Genomic DNA, 16670 nt, shown 5'->3' on the forward strand with positions numbered 1-16670 from the left:
TCTCTCTCTCTCTGTCTCTCTGTCTCTCTCTCTCTCTCAGTCTCTGTCTCTCTCTGTCTCTCTCTCTCTCTCTCTCTCTCTCTCTCTCTCTCTCTCTCTCTCTCTCCTTTTGGATGTCTTTTTCTTCCAGTCCTACCAGGTTTCTGGCTTCATTTGTTGTCACAGTTCCAGCCTGAGTCTGAAGTCAGACTCTCTGCTCGGAAGTCCCGCATGGCACGTAACAGCTTCCTGGTGAAGTGTGCCTCCTCGGGGCCAGTGTGCACACAGGGCTTGGGCTTTCACGCAGTTTCAGAGCCCACAAGCAGGACGCTGGCAGAGGACGTTCGGATGGCGTTTCCTGCTGTTCATGCGCTCAGGATGCGGTCACTGAGCCGATGGGTGCCGCGAGCACACAGAAGGGGCCAGAACGAAGGTCGCCCCAATGGGCAGCAGAGCCGCACCACGTGCTGCGGATCCCGAATGAGGTGGGGTTCTGAGAAGTTTTCCCAGGGATAGGAAGTACTTAATTTCTTTCCTAAGGCTCAGGAAGAAAAAAGAAAAAACCCAAACCAAACAAATAAAATCCAAATTGTAATTTATAATTCATTTGGTCAAATAAAGAGCGCCAGGAAACGCAAATATTGAGAATGAAAACAGGACTTCTAATGACTTCTAATATGAATTTAATGACTCTAGATTTACAGCTCTGTCACTTTTTAATTCTATAAGGCACTGATGATCAAAATGATACTGGAATAATGTCATTGCTTTAAAATATGAATACTAAGCGAGCCTGTGTAATTCCCTCCCCTCAGCTGTTTCAGCCTTCTGCTGATGAACAAGGGAAGCCCATGAGTAAGCCGGAGAGGAGGAGCACAAGGTCATGCTATAGACTACTGCTCAACTAAAAAATGTAATTATGTATCACTTTGCCAGGTAGATGGAACTTTTTAAGTTAAAGGATCTTCTCATCTGTGTAAAACCTATAATATAGATGAACATCTACTTTAAAAGAAAAGGACAGCCAGCTATGGTGGCACACACCTGTAATCCCAGCACTGTTGGAAGCCGAGGCAGGAGGATTGCAAAATTCCACTCCAGCCTGGGCAACTTAGCAACTTATTGAGACGCTGTCTGAAAATATTTAAGAAAAGGGGAGCTGAGAGTATAGCTCAGTGCCAGGGCCCTGGGTTCAGTGCCCAGCACCACAGTCAGTAGATCAACCAATCAGTCAGACCGACGGTCACACGCTAGATCAGACTCCTTATTACAGAGCATGTTATACTTCAAGTTAGTATTTAAAATCCAGGAGAGTGGGAAGGACAAGCACACCGTGATGCTCTGTGCGGCGTTCCCCAGCTGGCTCAGACACAACGTGGCGCTCCCTGTGGATCCCTCTGGGGCATGGACGCAACCACACGTCAAGGCAGGTATTGCCTGCTGACACCACTCTGTCAGGGCCTCGTTGCTTAATCCTGGCAGAGCTCACAATCCTGAAAAGCCAGCACTAATCCGCTTTGCTCCTCCATAGAGGAAAGCTGCTAAGCTAGCTAAGACGACAGGAGTCCTGGACCACATTCTGGTCTCAGATGAGATGCAGTCCATCTCCTCAGGCCAGCAGAGGCAGATGGGAGCCATGTGGGCCCGTCACTGTGGCCAGCAGAGGCAGAGTGGGAGCCACGTGGACCCATTTCTGTGGCAGCACCAACAGCTCATCAACCCTGAGCAACAGCAGCCGCTGCTCTTCCATGGGTCTAAGCTGGTCGATTCTTTAATTGCTGGGGCCAAAATCAGCAAAGTATACAGTTAGCACCAGCAAGTGGTCATAGGTGACAATCACAGAGAACTGGGAAGGCAAAGCAAATGAAATCTGAAAAGCAAAGTGCACTGGGAGCAAGCACAGAGGCCTGGGTTGTGCCTCAGAGCAGGCACTGGGCCCCATCCTTGGAACCCCAATAGCCACAGCATAGGTACTGCTTTCCCTCCAACAAACAATTCTGACATGCTTTTATCTACAGGAAAATGATGAGCTTTCTAGTCAAGCACCAGGTAAAATATGACCCCTTCATTCAGATTATGCTGGTGTTTCTTGTGATTATGAGTAACTTTTGTGGAGATTATCTGTAGTCGGCATTCTCTCTTTTTTATTATTTTTTAAAGAGAGTACAAATTAGAATTAAAACAGAAAAAATCACAAGTGATACAGAATTTCACTTAACAAAGGAATATCAATTTCACAGTATTTGTTGTAATGCATAGTGTTGTCTTCCAACCAGTTATTCATATTACCAGATATATGCATGTAAAATTGGAAGAAAGAAAAAGAGAGAAATGTATAAGAAATTAAGAAGAGAAAAAGTACAGACAATTGAAGAAGGAGACAAAACAAATTAAGTATCATCTGCTCCCTTCCATAGATGAGCAGAAAAGCACAGTACAGTTGTACAAACCATCCTGCTTACACACCCAGAGAAATCTCTTTTCCCCACTCCCTCTCCTGTCCTTCTCCTCAACTCAGTAACTCTTTCCTTTTCTCTCAGTCTATTTTCTGTTGTTGTAACAAAATATCAGAGGCCAGGGACTTAGCAAAGTAAAAAGGCTCATGGGGCTCACCATTCTGGTGCCTGGTGCCGCATGGTGTCTGTACTCTCCCCAAATGGGCCAGGCTGTGTGCAGAAGTGGTCAACGCCCTGCTCTCAGGAGAACTGACTCACCCACAAGACCAGTGTTAATCCCTGTGAGGGCAGGGTGGAAATGATCCCCACCTGCCACCAGCCTGCCTCTTAGAGGTCCGCCTTCCACGAAGTCCTGTGAGGACCACGGTGCCAGCACGTGGACCTGTAGGGACACACTTCAACTGTGTCCAAGTTGTAGCAGGGCTGTAGCAGCTTTGTATGGAAAGCTCAGGACTTAGGGAGCTGGGTCATTGTGCTCCCCCTTGTCTGTGATGCTGCGGATGACATGTGGCAGCCTAACTCTAACTCCTGGCTTAGTGACATCTGGCATGGTGTGGCAGGTCACGAGGTTGAAGTCCAGCAACATTATTCCTCCACCTTTATCAAATTTATTCTCATTCTGTTTTTACAATTTTAAAAAATGCTTAAAATGCCCAAGGACACTAAATCCACATGGGAAGACCAGATGTGAGCTGCTGGGCTTCTGCAGTGAGATGCTTCTGGGACACTGGGGGCTGGCGTGTGAAGCGGAAGAACCCCACAGCCCCCCGCCATGGCGCTCTGCGCTGGCTCCCCACACCACTGCTCGGCCTTCCTCAGTGCCTCCCCTCCTCCCGGAACTCCTGGCAACGAGAGTCTGCAGGAGCTGCGTCCTTCTCAGGACCACTCCACCTCAGCCTTCTGATCTTCGCCCAGTGCCCAGTCGCAGGGCCCCACCCCTGGCCTCTAGGACAAGGACAGCCCTGGAGGACATGGTTTTACAGCTCTCACATTACAGGTGCGCAGGGACAACGGCAATTTGTCTTACTGTTTGAACAGTGGTCATAGCAGCCACCAAGTTCACTGAGAATGGACTTGCAGGGGGTCCCACAGTACCCGGCATTGGGTAGATCCTTTAAAAGAAACGGGAAAGAAAATCAAGCTACATAAATACATCTGGAATTGATTTCCTGCTTTAAAATTCTTCTAATACTGCTCTGATTTTTGAAATTTGGTCCTGACCAATGTTCCATATTCTTTATCATACATATAATATGCTCTAGCTAGATCTACACTGTTGGATTCCTCTCTGTGCTTTTTTAAGAAGAGATTCTTTTACTTCCACAAATGAAAGTCCTAATTTTTTTTTAAAAAAATTACTCCAAGTGCTGCGGGGTTAACTTCTGGATAATTTTCTGAAATTATCCTCAAAGAGTAAGCTCTCCTGAGCCACAGTTTAATTCCTGCTGCGGTTCAGATCTAAGCCACCCCCTCAGTCTTGTGTGTTCAGAGGTGCGGCTTTCAGGAGGTGGCAGAACACAGGGCCTATGTTCGCCAGTAGATCAAGGCATGACGAGTTCAGTGCTGCCTACACCATTCCGAGGCTGGCCTGGTGGCAGGTGTGCCCTGAGGCCATGACCCAGAAGGACATTCTTGTCCCTCCCTCCTCCCTTCTCTCTCTGCTTCCTGCCTGAACAGCTTTGCTCTGCCACACCCTCCCACCCTGCCATTTCTCCTTTGGAGCCATTGACCATGGACTGAGCCCTTTGAAGTCATGAGTCAAATAAACCTCTCCTCCTGTAAGCTCTGGGTGTCCCCGTGAGCAGAAGGCTCACTGACTCAACCGTGTTGCTTTCATTTTAGGCCCACTGTGTCCCTCACAAGTAGAAAAGTTCATGGTAGCCCATGGTTTGGAAGGACCCACCTTGACTCTCCCGTGTTGTGCCAACCTCGCCTCCCACATGCCAACAGACCTGCACCTTGCTACAGCTTTCTTAGCGAGCACAGTCTTATGAGGAATGGAGATCACATTTCCTTGTGTAGTTCTGGGCTAGTCTCGCATTCTCCTTTTAAAAATTTCATTCGAAACTTTTGGATGACTAGGAAGAATATTCTCCCCACTCACCTAACTGTAGAAAATAAAAGCATACATATGAAGAACAGCTTAGAGTACTCACTAGTAAGCATGTAACTGGTCTGGCTGCCTAAAGATGGCTTTCATGCTGAAATCAATTGTTTTTGTAGTGATCGCAATATTTAATGAGTTTAAAATTAGTAATTCTGTAAGGGAAATGACTCACTTCCATATTTGGACATATATTTAACTTTGACGTCATCATGAAGAGTACAGAAAAAGTTAAATTCCTTAAATTCCCTATGAGTGTTTCTTATGGGATTTAATTATTGAAGTCATGCTCTATTAAAGAATAGCTTAGGGGTCTCAAGTCTTCTTGCATCTTGGCAATGGCTTAGATCTGAGTACCTGAGGCACGGGTATGGCCCAGGTCCTTGCACTGGAGGGCGTGGGGACATGGTGGTGGTATCTCTTCGTGTGTTATAGCCAAGTTCTCACTCTTACACAAGGAGATCACCTCTAGTCCTGCTATGAAAAGACACAACGCTGTGTGTACCTAGACAATGTGTTATGTGGATGCTGACCGTCAGCTTCTAAATGGCTTAACACTTCTTTTAGCACGCTGTGTTCAGAGTCTACTCTCCACTCCTTCCTGTCAAGTGAGTCAACAGGGCCACAGCTTATACTTCGGGTTCTCTAAGCCACATCCAGGTAATAGCTAGGAAAATGTCACTCTGCAGGCCGGACCCATCTGCTGTGATGGCGCCACCATTCCAACTTCTGAGGGGCCCGGGGGCCCCATCTGGGCTCCAGTTCCATGCCACGCTCTCCAATCTTATCCACAATAAATTCCTGTATCTAAAACCTGTAGGTATATCTCTGTGTATCTGCCTGGACGTCCTAAGCAGCCGTATCTTGGGCACTTAATGAGAAGCACACGCTCAAATAGAAAAATATTTCCTTAAAGCCCCCTACAGTTTTGACTGGAAGAACCAACAGTCCTGGAGCCATTGCTGGTGGCCACCCCAATCCACTCCCGGAGGAGCTCTCGGAGGCCCATGGCAGCAAGCTTTTCTGCAAGGTGGTCCTTCTGAACACCGGAGCTGTTTTTACAGTATGAAAACTGAGTCACAGTTTCCTCTTCTGCACCTGTTAGCTGGGCATGTGTGTGCCAGTCAACCTCATTCCCGGCCTCCTCTGCCCACCATCTCAGTCCTGCTTTGTGTTTATTTCTTTTCACTATATTGTATCTCTGCAAAACGAAACACCCTAAGTCCTTGTTAGAACATAGTGGGCTACGAGCAACAGAAGCCCCATGTTGAAAGGACTGTTCTTGTGAAACAGAGGACAGTTCCAATCTTGATAGTGGCGATGTGTCTGGCTCTCTCTTATGTGCCTGCACGATGACAAGTTCTTCACTGTGCCGTTGAAGAAAGCTTGCATGCCATGAAACCCTGGACAGTATTTTTTTTTTTTCTAAAATGAACTAGAGAAATGAAAGCATCTCACTTGGGGTAATCGTTTAAGACCATTCATGTGCTTTACAGCTCAGTGTCATGGCATTTCCCTAAGAATGTGGCGCCTCTTTGGAGACTGTACTTGTATTCCATAAGGAATAACACATCTCTGTATTCCTTCCAGATTTCCAAACAGCATAACAAGAACCAGCTCCTCATGCTGGTGGGCATCTGCCAGCCACCACTCACTTCCATAGGCAGCAGCAGGAAAATAAGGTACACTCCTGAGTGTAAGTGTAACTGAGAGAACGAGGTTTCTTTCACCCTTGTGAGAAACTGACCCAAATGTGCAGAGCACACACAGCTGTCCGACACACGGAACATCACATTCCCATGCCACAAAGCTGTCCTGTTCCTCGCCAGAAGGAAACCCCACCGCAGAACACACCAAGAGAAAACATCCAACCTGGCCACCTTCATTTGTTCCTGGTACAACCGTCTTCATTGCGGCATGCAGCACAGAACTGCTGGTCAATGTTAGCACAATGGTCAATCTGGTAAGAGAAGCCACAGGAAGTCCCAAAGCCCCTTTCATGTGGACATCAAATATCCTTAGTAGTTATGGGGAAGACCAAAAAGTTATGGGAAGCTAACTTTTCTGACAGAACTGTTCTTTATTTCAACACAAGACTTCCATAAAAAACAGCCTGGAATAATGGACTCAGACTTCCCTATGAGCTCTAGTAGCACAAACTTACAGAAAGTTCTGGTGTCCTGGCAGATCAAATACACCACAGAGCAGAAAAACAGAAAGAGAAAGAGTGTTCTGTTTCTTTCCTATAAAGGGAGCTAAGCCAGCTAGCTTTGACCTGGAAGAGGGGTACAAGATGGAGAAGCAGAGGCAATCTGAATTGGAATGAGAGTTGATGTAGCCAAGTGGGTAAAATGCTGGCAGCGCCATTTATGGGGTTTACTTTTTCTAATTTGAGATAAGCATTTTAGGAGAACTTTCTGAGTCATCTCATTCTTTCACACTTCATAGTATGACAGCTGTGACTTAAAAAAAAATCCTAGTAGTACAATATGCAACTGTGAAACTACTAGTAGTTATCTTATGATGCCCAAAGACACATCAGGATCAATCATTTCTGAGAGGCAATGTAATAGCATAGTTCCCATCAGTCTATGGATCTGAAGTTCTAATGAAAAGGAGAGCAAAAAGCCAAGTTTAAGATGGCAAGGAGAACTCGCCATGCGCTGGCAGGAGGCCCAGGAATTGGTCTCACAGGAGGACAATGCTTCCTACGATGGTTCCTCCTCTCTGCACCAGAATGGGGCCGGAAGTGGCATTTGGAAATGACACCGGGGAGATTCCTTGGGGCAGCATGAAGGGACCTCAATTAACCTCAGTCCCTACTGCAGTCTCTCCAGGGGTCAATGGGCCCATTGATGAGCGAGGATGTGGCCACTCTGCGGAAGACGTCTGGATACTGGAAGGCCCATCAGTCAGGGAGGTGTGGGGTGTGGCAGGGCAGAGGGGCTCTGACAGACCTCTGACCACTCCCTGCCTTAAATGCCAGCACCGCCTGGCGCTTTGCTGCCAATGGTCTTCTTCCTTAAGCACTCACTCTTGGTCTTCCCAGCCCCCCAGAGAGGAGGGTCGAATGACTTCTCTTCATGCGGTTCCCAGTCTTGGGCATTGTACTCTTAGCAGCAGCAACTCTAGCTGCTGTCTCTGTTGTCCCGTTCCCGGCACCCACCCAGCGCATCAGGTCTGCTCATGCTTTGGACAATTCACCCACAGTCTCAGGCGGGCCTCGCTGCACAGGTCTGTGCGCCAGCACTCTGGGAGGCTGCTGAGCAGGAGCACAATCTGAGCCCAGCCTGGGCAACTTGGTGACTTCGCAAGAGCCCGTCTCAAAATAAAAACTAAAAAGGGCTAGCTACCGATGTGGCTCAGGATGAAGACCCTGGATTCCATCCCTGCAATTGTTAAATGAATAAACCCATTTTAAAACCTAATTTTGAAAATTCCCTTTTTTCCTCTGTACTCCACTGACGTGGTTCTAGCCCTTAGTGCCTCCTGCCTGGCTCACTGCTAGGATAAAGCCATTGTCCCAGTTTTTAGTCTTTAAATACTATTAAATAGCAAAATGTTTTAAATACAAGTAAGCACCACCCTCGGAGGCGCCACCCACTGCAACAGAGTTCCTAGGAGGGCCCAACACTCCCTGCCCTGCTGGAGTACCCACTGTGTACATTCTGGGGCTATGAACAAAGGGGAGCCCCTCCCCTGAGCAGGGCTGGTTAGAGGGCAGCTGGCCTCACAGCAGGGACCTCATCCAGCTCAGCCTGACCGGCTCCAGCTCCATGCCTGGATCATGCTGTGGACACTGCTGTGGGAGGCAGCCGGTTGACATTTTCTACCAATCAATAGCTTACTGCCATGAGTGATGGAAGACCCAGCTATGAGCCTCAGCTGCTGAAGCACCCTCGAACCCTCCACTCCATTGGAGCATTTACAGCCAGCCATAGGCTATTGGTCCTGTTTCAAACTCTGACCCTGAAAGATAAAGGCGAGAAGAGACTCCCCAGAGAGACACAGCAGAGTGTGAGAGGGGCTTCAGGATAAGGACCCCTGAGAATGCACTGGCAGCAGGGAGCGGCTCCCCGACAACCCCCAGGAGAGAGCAGGGACAGCCGTCCTACAACCCAAGGAAATAAGCTCTGCCAGCGCCCCAGACAGCACACGCCCACTCCCTCTGGAGGCCCTGGGAGGTGGGTGCGACCTGCAAATTACTAGATTTCTGCTTGCTGAGGTGCTGAGAAGCTAAGACAGGCCACACTCCCAACAGTGGATATGTGGAGTGGTAGATATGCCCTGTTTTACACTGCTGTGTTTATGGCTCTGTGCTACACAAAACAGGAAACGGGACAGTGCGGAGCCTGGCTAGTTCGCATGCCCATCGCCTTCCGGAGTCCACAGTCTTTCCTCTCTGGCCCTGGTGTGTCCAGCCCTCTAAAGGATCACTGCCCCATCTGCTTACCTGCCTGCCTACAGGGTGAGCCTGCCGGGCAGTGTCACATATGCACCCTGTGTGTAATTTGCAAAGGAAATGTTTAGAAAATAAAAAGCGCGAATGCTCTTTGACTTGATGTTGCCTTCAACACCACTGCGGAGATAGTCAGCCAGCATTTTCAAATAATTAATATCTCCCCGCCAGGGTCCAGGGAGCCATTTATCATTCTTCGCAGGCTGAAGCACTGCCGAGGAATGCTGATGCCCACGGAGTAGTTACAGCTGTCAGCCAGGACGTAGTCAGAGCTTTTATACTTGTGCTCCATTTCAAAACCTTCAGCCCGGACGGTAAAGCTGAGCCCAGGAGTGTACCTCCAACAGCCGCACCCAACGTCTTCAGGCAAGAGAGAAAGTCCTCTACGAGAATACAGGATCAATCCCAACACAAAGTGGCGCGTCATGTTGGTCTCCCTCTCTTCCTTTTGCTTCCCTCAGTGGCTTCTTTTGTGTCCCCCAGTTATTTTGTGAAGACCCAGCATCACACAGAACCCTTCAGGTGTCAAGCAGAAGAAAGAATGTCCTGGCCCGTACTTAGCTCCACAATCAGGAACACCAGGAAGCCGTGGCTTGGTGGGAAGTAAGGATCTGCGCCAACGTCCCAAGGGAGCGGACGAGGGCAGGGCAGGGCGACTTCATCAGGCCCCTTCCTGAATGGACGCTGCCGTGCACCTGGCTGTGGGGCTCTCCTTGGAGAGGCCGAGGGGCTCTGAGCGTTCCTGTCCACCCTAAAACACAAGTCAGCACAGGCGAGAGCGCGGAGGGCCGAGCCTCCTGTGCGGGGCTCCGCTCAGCAGAGGCTGGCACTCGCTGGACACCCATCTGTCTCTAACACCCAAGTCTCCGGGTCCGGGCTGCATCTGCTGTCACTGGAGCAAAAGCCCATTTCCTCCACCAGTCATGACTAGTTGACTGGAAAATACAGATCCTTTTTCTTCCAGGTTAAGAAATCACTAGAATTGGAGAATCAAAATGTAGTTCAGTGGACTGGGGAGACAGCGTAGTGGAATAAGTGCCTGCCTGGCAAACGCAGAGTCCCGAGTTCAATCCCCAGTACCACAAAAAAAACCCCCAAAACATAACAGAAACCACTATCTAAAATGCAGTTCAGACATGGGGCACTGTCTGAGGTCTAACATGGAGTTTGGAGATAAATCTATGGCCAGCACAGAGGCTGTGAGTACCACTTTAGTGCTGCAACCCCCACCACCCTACAGAGCATACTTATACTACGTTTCCGTAGACTACATCCTACAAGAATACCCTTGCTGTTTCCTGGGATGGAAATCCCAGAAAGCTAGAGCAGCTTTCAAGCTTTCCAACCACTCAGACCCAAAAGGTCCAGGCACTGGAAGAAATCCTGTGTCCTACTCCCCACAGCCCTGAGAGCTGTCCTCCACAGATAGGAAACTCAGGGCTTCTGGTTGGGTAGTTTACAAACAAATGGCAGAGATGAGGTGCCACTGAGACACGCTATGACACACTCCCCACTTCCCTTAAATTCACTTACTCCCTGGAGTAGGAAAGCTTTATCTACACTGCATGACAGCTCCCGTCTGACTGTATGGAGTTGCCAGGGTGTGTTTACTCTATGAGCTTTGTAAACCCATGCTGCAAAAGCTGGATGTGAGCATTCGTTCCTTCCCCATGCAACGCTAAGTACCAGCTCCACTGGTGGACTGGTTAAAATGAAAATGAACACACAATCCCAACTACGAGGGGATCTGAGGCAGGAGGACGGCACATTCACAGCCAGCCTGGACAACTTGCTTATTTGATCTTAATAGGTCTTGGGGTGTAGCTAAGCGCTCCCTAGATTCAAACCCAGTACTGTGCACATACAAAAGTAAAATTAGTCTTCAGCATTTCCTCTCCTGCCTGTAATGGAGCCTAGGCATTTTTGAGGAGTGCAGGATACAACTGACAAAGCAAGCCTCTTTGCAAAGGTCCCCAGCTCTTAGAAAAGGATAAACTCATCAAAGCTGAATCTAAGTTTTAAATACATGCAGAACTTTTAAGTGGTGCTGCGTTCACTGGAGCGACGTGCATCGACGCACTCGGCCCCTCTGCCCGACACGGGTCCCTTGAGAGCTTGACCAGACAGAAGAAACTATGAGCTCTTGGCAGGTGGTCAGCAATTCTCTCCTCATGTAGCCAGAGCCGGACAAGGCTGCGACGCCTCTAGCCTTCAGATGGGCGTCCAACTGGCTCCTGTAGTTTAGGCTCTCACAGCAAACACTAGCTGTGGCTTTCTTCGATACCAACATGAGAAAAGTAGAGAAAATATTATTTCACTTTGTCGTACGTCATTCAGCAGCAATTTGCCCTCTATTTGGCTGTTGTGTTTTCTGTCACCTCCTGAATTATTCCTCTGCCAAACCCAATCAGCCCAGCAGACGGAAACACTACCAGGACCAACTTTCCCTTTTTCCTTTGCTATAAACACTAACAAGATCACAGACTCGCTGAAACCACAAGGCGCTCACAAATGCATTTTGTTCTCTTCTTTCTCCATTTGGGAATGCTTTTTTTAATCCACAGCACCATCACCTTTGGTGATAAAAGCTAAATGAGAAAAGTGCTAGCTCTCTGCACGTGTCAGCAGCACACTGGACTCAGAGGCACTTGTGTCCACCAAATCCCGAAATGGACTCCGGCCCAGCCTGGCCCTGCCCACCTCTCGCGCACCTAGAGGCCCAGGATGCTCCTTGTCAACCTCTCATGCCAGTGTCCCCGAATCTACTTCCCTATTGTGTTGGTCACACACACCCCACATCACATACGCTGAGAGGACTGAGTTAGAGCCCTTGTCCTCCCCCAACTGTTAAGAACTGCAGTTCTACTACATCTCAATTCTGTAGTCCAGAGAGAGGACACAGGTGCTGTCTATAGGCCTTACCACTTGGGATAAGGTCGAAATATACTTCTGTCTCAAACAGACTAATACAAATAAAAACAGTCCAAGAGACTTTCTGCTCTTTGGTCCAATGCCAGGGGCCTGCTTCCTAAACTTTCTGAGGGGCCAAGAGGGTCTTACAGACCAGAAAAAAGGCAATTTAAATACTAAGAGATCAGCTATAGTTGTAAAAATTATACCCTGTCTTTCCTGGGAGAAATGCTACAATGTGACATAAACTGGCAAAAATTGCACTACTAGATGGTGAAAAAGGTTCCTTTTAGGAAGCTGTTAGGGTTTCTATCTACACGTCACCCTAGACCTTCGTGCTCTCATCAGTGCGGGGACTCCAGGCTTACAGCTGACCTGCTATTCCAAGATGGGGTCTGGGTGCAAGAGTGGGTCCCTGGAGGTGTGGCCTGGAAGTGTTGGTCTCCCTCTGACTCCTCCCTTCAACTCTCTGCTTCCTGCATGCCGCGCTGCGAGCAGCCCTCCTCTGCTGGCCGTTCTGCCACGCCACCCTGTCCTGGAGCCGGCTCACTGCGGACTGCAGCTGCAACATGGTTTGAGGCCAGGCAGGCCTAACCTCCATCACATTCTGGTGGGGTGCTGTGTCTCAGCAATTTCCTGAGATGAAAGTGACAGAGACAGAAAGGTGACAAGGCTCCCACTCTGGCTAGAGCCATTCTATGTGAACGCTGGGGGCTGAGTTAAGCCTCGGACCTTGTTCCACTGAGTGCCACCTCTCCAGCTATTGTCTTTCTGGCCAAAATGCAAAGCGTTCCCTCCGAGCTCTTGTCTTCACACAGCAGCATCTCTGGAGCATCAGAGTGTGGCCACCACCACCACTCAGCAGTCATTTGTACTAACCCACTTCAGGCAAAACCACGTGGGGACAAGAGCCTGGGCAGCAGGAGGCAAGAGAAAGCAGGCATTTCGCAGTAACGACGTTGCTCTTGAACACTGGAAATGAAGCCTGCCTAGGCTTTTGCGGTGCAGGGAGTGGCCCTGAATGCTCCAAGTATTTCTCCATGACTTCTCTTTCCTCCAGCACCCGTCACCCAATGACGCGCACTGCTTCCAAAACCCAGCCACAGCGCCCAACCTAAAAGAGGGCTTGGCTGTGTTGCTGCCGTGGGGTCAGCGCTCACATTTTCAACCGTGATACTTCCCGGGGTGCTAACAGAGCACGTGCACGGCCGGCGGACTGTGAGCCCAGACTGCTCGGAAGGGAAGAGCAGCAGAGGTCCAGGCAGCTCAGCAGCGAGGTCAGCCTGGTCCTGAACAAGGAGCACTCTCCAAGTCGAGCGGCAGCCTTGTTGGGTCAGCGAGACCTTGTGCGTCAACAGCCCTTGTGTGGAGCGGTGCCTGAGGTGCCAAAGGGGCCATTGCACAAGAAAACAAGGTTAATTAATGTCATTCCATCCTCTGGAGCCTGGAGCTGCAAGCTGTAAGCAGGAAACTGCAGCTGCTGCTGGGTGGGCCCTGTGCTTCTGTAGATATGAACGTGGGAAATTTCAGCCAATAAATTTGTTTTCCCAGCCAAATCTCAGGGAAGCAGAAAACAGGGACATTTAGGCAAGACGGATCCCTTGGCAGCTTAGAGACCCTTCCTTCCCTAGCTCTAACAGGGAGATGGCCGAATCCCATCCAGGACCCAGCTCCAAACATCCCCTTCCCAGATCTGACTCCTCAGGAGTGTTGCTGGGTAGCTGGGAAAATGTCGCCAGTGGTCACCCTGACCTTGGGGGTGTGTACTCCAGGTGTGAACCCAGCCTGAGGGACCCACACAATCCTCAGCCACAGAGTCTGTTCAGCTATAGGCCTCAGACAGGCCTAGCTAAGCGTTAACCCAGGCGTTGATGGTTTTACTGCTCTACGCAAAGCCTGATTTGATCTACCCATGTGCACACATCTCTCTCAGTGCGCTCCCTGCAGGCACTGCCTCTCCCACTGCTGAGCAAGAGGAAGGCCTTCCCGTGGCCTCAAAGGGAAGGAGAACGAAAGTGCTGCAGAGGGAGCATGTGTGCGTGTGTGTGTGCGCCTGTGTGTGCGGGCATGTGTGAGTGCATGTCTGTGTGTACATGTGTGAGGGGGCATGTGTGAGTGCATGTCTGTGCATGTGTGTGTACATGTGTGTGTGGGGGCATGTGTGAGTACATGTGTGTGTACATGTGTGGGCATGTGTGACTGCATGGGTGTACATGTGTGCTTGTGTGTGTGCATGTGTCCAAGCAAGTGCTGGCAGAAGGCTCCCTACAGGCGACTATAATTTCCCACAATAAAGTCTCGGCAGTGTTGAGCCTTGTTGGTTTTGATGAGGAAGTGATGAAGGTATTCAGTAAGCCATCTGAGAGACTTCATTAAAATAAAATTTCATTAAAGTAAAATGCCTTTTTGGATGCCTTATTGAACACATTGAAGAGTTCTGCCGGTTCCTGCCTCCTGCAAGTTCACAAACCAGGGCCACAACTGCGGAGGTGTCTGTCCTCCTTGCAGGCTGTTCTGGGCGCCGGTGGCCCTTTCTCTCCAGCAGAGAGAGAGGCCTGCACAGGGTTCAGCCTGACCAGTGCCTGAGGAGCAGGCAACTTCTCCGTGTGCACGCCCAGTTCCTCCTCAAGCCTTTCCACAGGCACAGCGCTCGTCACCCGAGGCCCACAGAACTCATAAAACATTCTTCTCTTTTCACTAAGATCTGACTTCCTGTAACTGCTTAGCTGCTTAGCTCTGCTTTCTGTGCATCAAAACCGCTACCTCATCACTTCAACGACAACTTTCCAAGTACTCACAAAGGCCTATCTTGCCCCACGAGTCTCACCTCCCCCCATACGTGATGCATGCTCAGATCACTGCCATACCTTCTGCCCCACTAGGCAAGCTCCTGGCCATACTCGCCATCTTCATCACTGAGCTCCAGGGCAGCCACAACACGCCTCCGCCCCCCAGAGGGGTGCAGAGTGCTTCACCCTTCTCAGTGGTCCCTTCAGAGGCAAGCACTGCCACTTTCATTTGTCCATCAAATAACCTCTGCCTTCTCTTGCTGTCACCAGCTACGTGAGACTGGCTGACTTACAAGGCCCAACAGTGCTTGGTCACCAGTCAGAGGTGGGGACGTCCACATGCAAGCGCCAGCACTGGCAAGGACTTTGGTGCTGCCCTGTTAAGTGGTGGAGGTGTCCCAAAAGTACCTATCGACGCGCCGGCTCAGCCAGGGCTCCGTGTCCCCAGAAGCACGCCACTGATTCCAAAACCATTTTCCTATTCAAGCAACCAGCACCAGAGAAGCCCCCTGGGCTTGGCCATGGGACCGTCTCTGCCTCTCCTCCCCAAGGCCCTCAGCGGTGGCTGTGCCTTTCCACTGGGCATGTCTCTGGGAGACTCATACATTCTGCTGGCCAAAGTTTTTAGATCCTAGAAAACACGACTTGCAGGAATCACTCAAACTTACGAAAGATATTTTATCCTAAGAGAAAAGAACTGGAGTGACGGACACTGCTGAGTCACTCAAAATCTGAACAGTGACATCAATACTGTATCCCATGTCCAGTAGAAAAAAATCCTGTGTCAAAACCACAGCAATGAGTGGCCATGAGTCTGGGCATGAGAATAAATTAAACTCAGCAGCACAATCAGCAGTGCAAGTTCTTTGATCAGCAATGAGTTCATGAAATACTGTCATTTTCCTGAGAAACTCTCAGAGCCATGAGCGGGGGACAGCCAGGGTGTCTTACTTTTGCCTTTCTGCTGACTCAATCGGTAAGAAAACTCTACTCAATACAAAGGGGAGAGCTGCTCTGGAAACCACGTTTTCCAGAATGGAACACTGGGAAAACGCACTTTCAAAGGGTTATCCACGAAAGTCCATGTGCAGCTACACCAGGGAAGCCTCTCCACTTCCGGAATTAGCGTCTGAATCAGTAACAACACCTTGACACAAGAAATGAGCTGAGAGCAGAGCCAGCGCAATGGAGGAAAGGGATCTGCGTGTGGCAAACCTTACAAAGTCCTCTTCGGAAGCTCGCGTTTCAGTGTTCGTAATGATGAAAATTTTGTCCAAGTTGTCAGTGACAGACCAAATACATTTCATTTCAGAATTATTTTTAAAACATTTTTTCTATGTTCCTATAATCAATCATTTCACGACACGCCCTCTATTGCCCCCCTAGCATCTATCATCAATATGCAACGAATCTGAGCCTTAGCTAGCAAGAACAGCCACCGGGCCTACAGGTGTAGTATGCAAAGCACGCCAGGTGGGTCACAGGGTCTCCACAGCAGAAGGGGAGGAAATGAACAGGGAAGGTGGGAAACCAGGCTGGTTGCATGCAGCTGTCAGGAAGAAAGGAGGGCAGGAGCGGGTGACGCCCCACACTCCACGCGGCCTGGCGGATGCGCTGTGGAGGCCCAGAGAGAGGCTGCCCTGCATCTGTCATTCACCCATGGCCCGGGCAGAGGCTACGAGCCTCAGCGTGAGCTCTTTGGACGAAGGCACCACGTCTGCAACTGGATCACCTTGCTAACAGCTGGCCACGCCGCCCGGGTGACACACAGAGGCCCGCCTGGCCATGCCGCACGGCTCAGAGAACAAAGCAATCGCCCATCTCCAACGTCACCCACAGGCTGCGTGGGCCCCTCTGGTAACACGCGCCTTGTAAACATCTCTGGTGGCAACTGCCAGGGCCACCGTCAGAGGGAAGTTTTTCACCTTCTTCACAGAACAGAGGAAGGTGCCATTTTATTTATTTATTTATTT

General features: G+C 49.7%; 1 protein-coding gene across 10 annotated transcripts in view; it reads right to left on the bottom strand.

The window, feature by feature from the left end:
• Epb41l3 (erythrocyte membrane protein band 4.1 like 3) overlaps positions 1-16670 on the bottom strand; it is a 186649-nt gene that overhangs the window by 64861 nt on the left and 105118 nt on the right. The window lies entirely within an intron of this gene.

Source organism: Octodon degus, unplaced genomic scaffold, assembly GCF_000260255.1.
Source record: "Octodon degus isolate 3935 unplaced genomic scaffold, OctDeg1.0 scaffold00075, whole genome shotgun sequence".
Lineage (NCBI taxonomy): Eukaryota > Metazoa > Chordata > Mammalia > Rodentia > Octodontidae > Octodon > Octodon degus.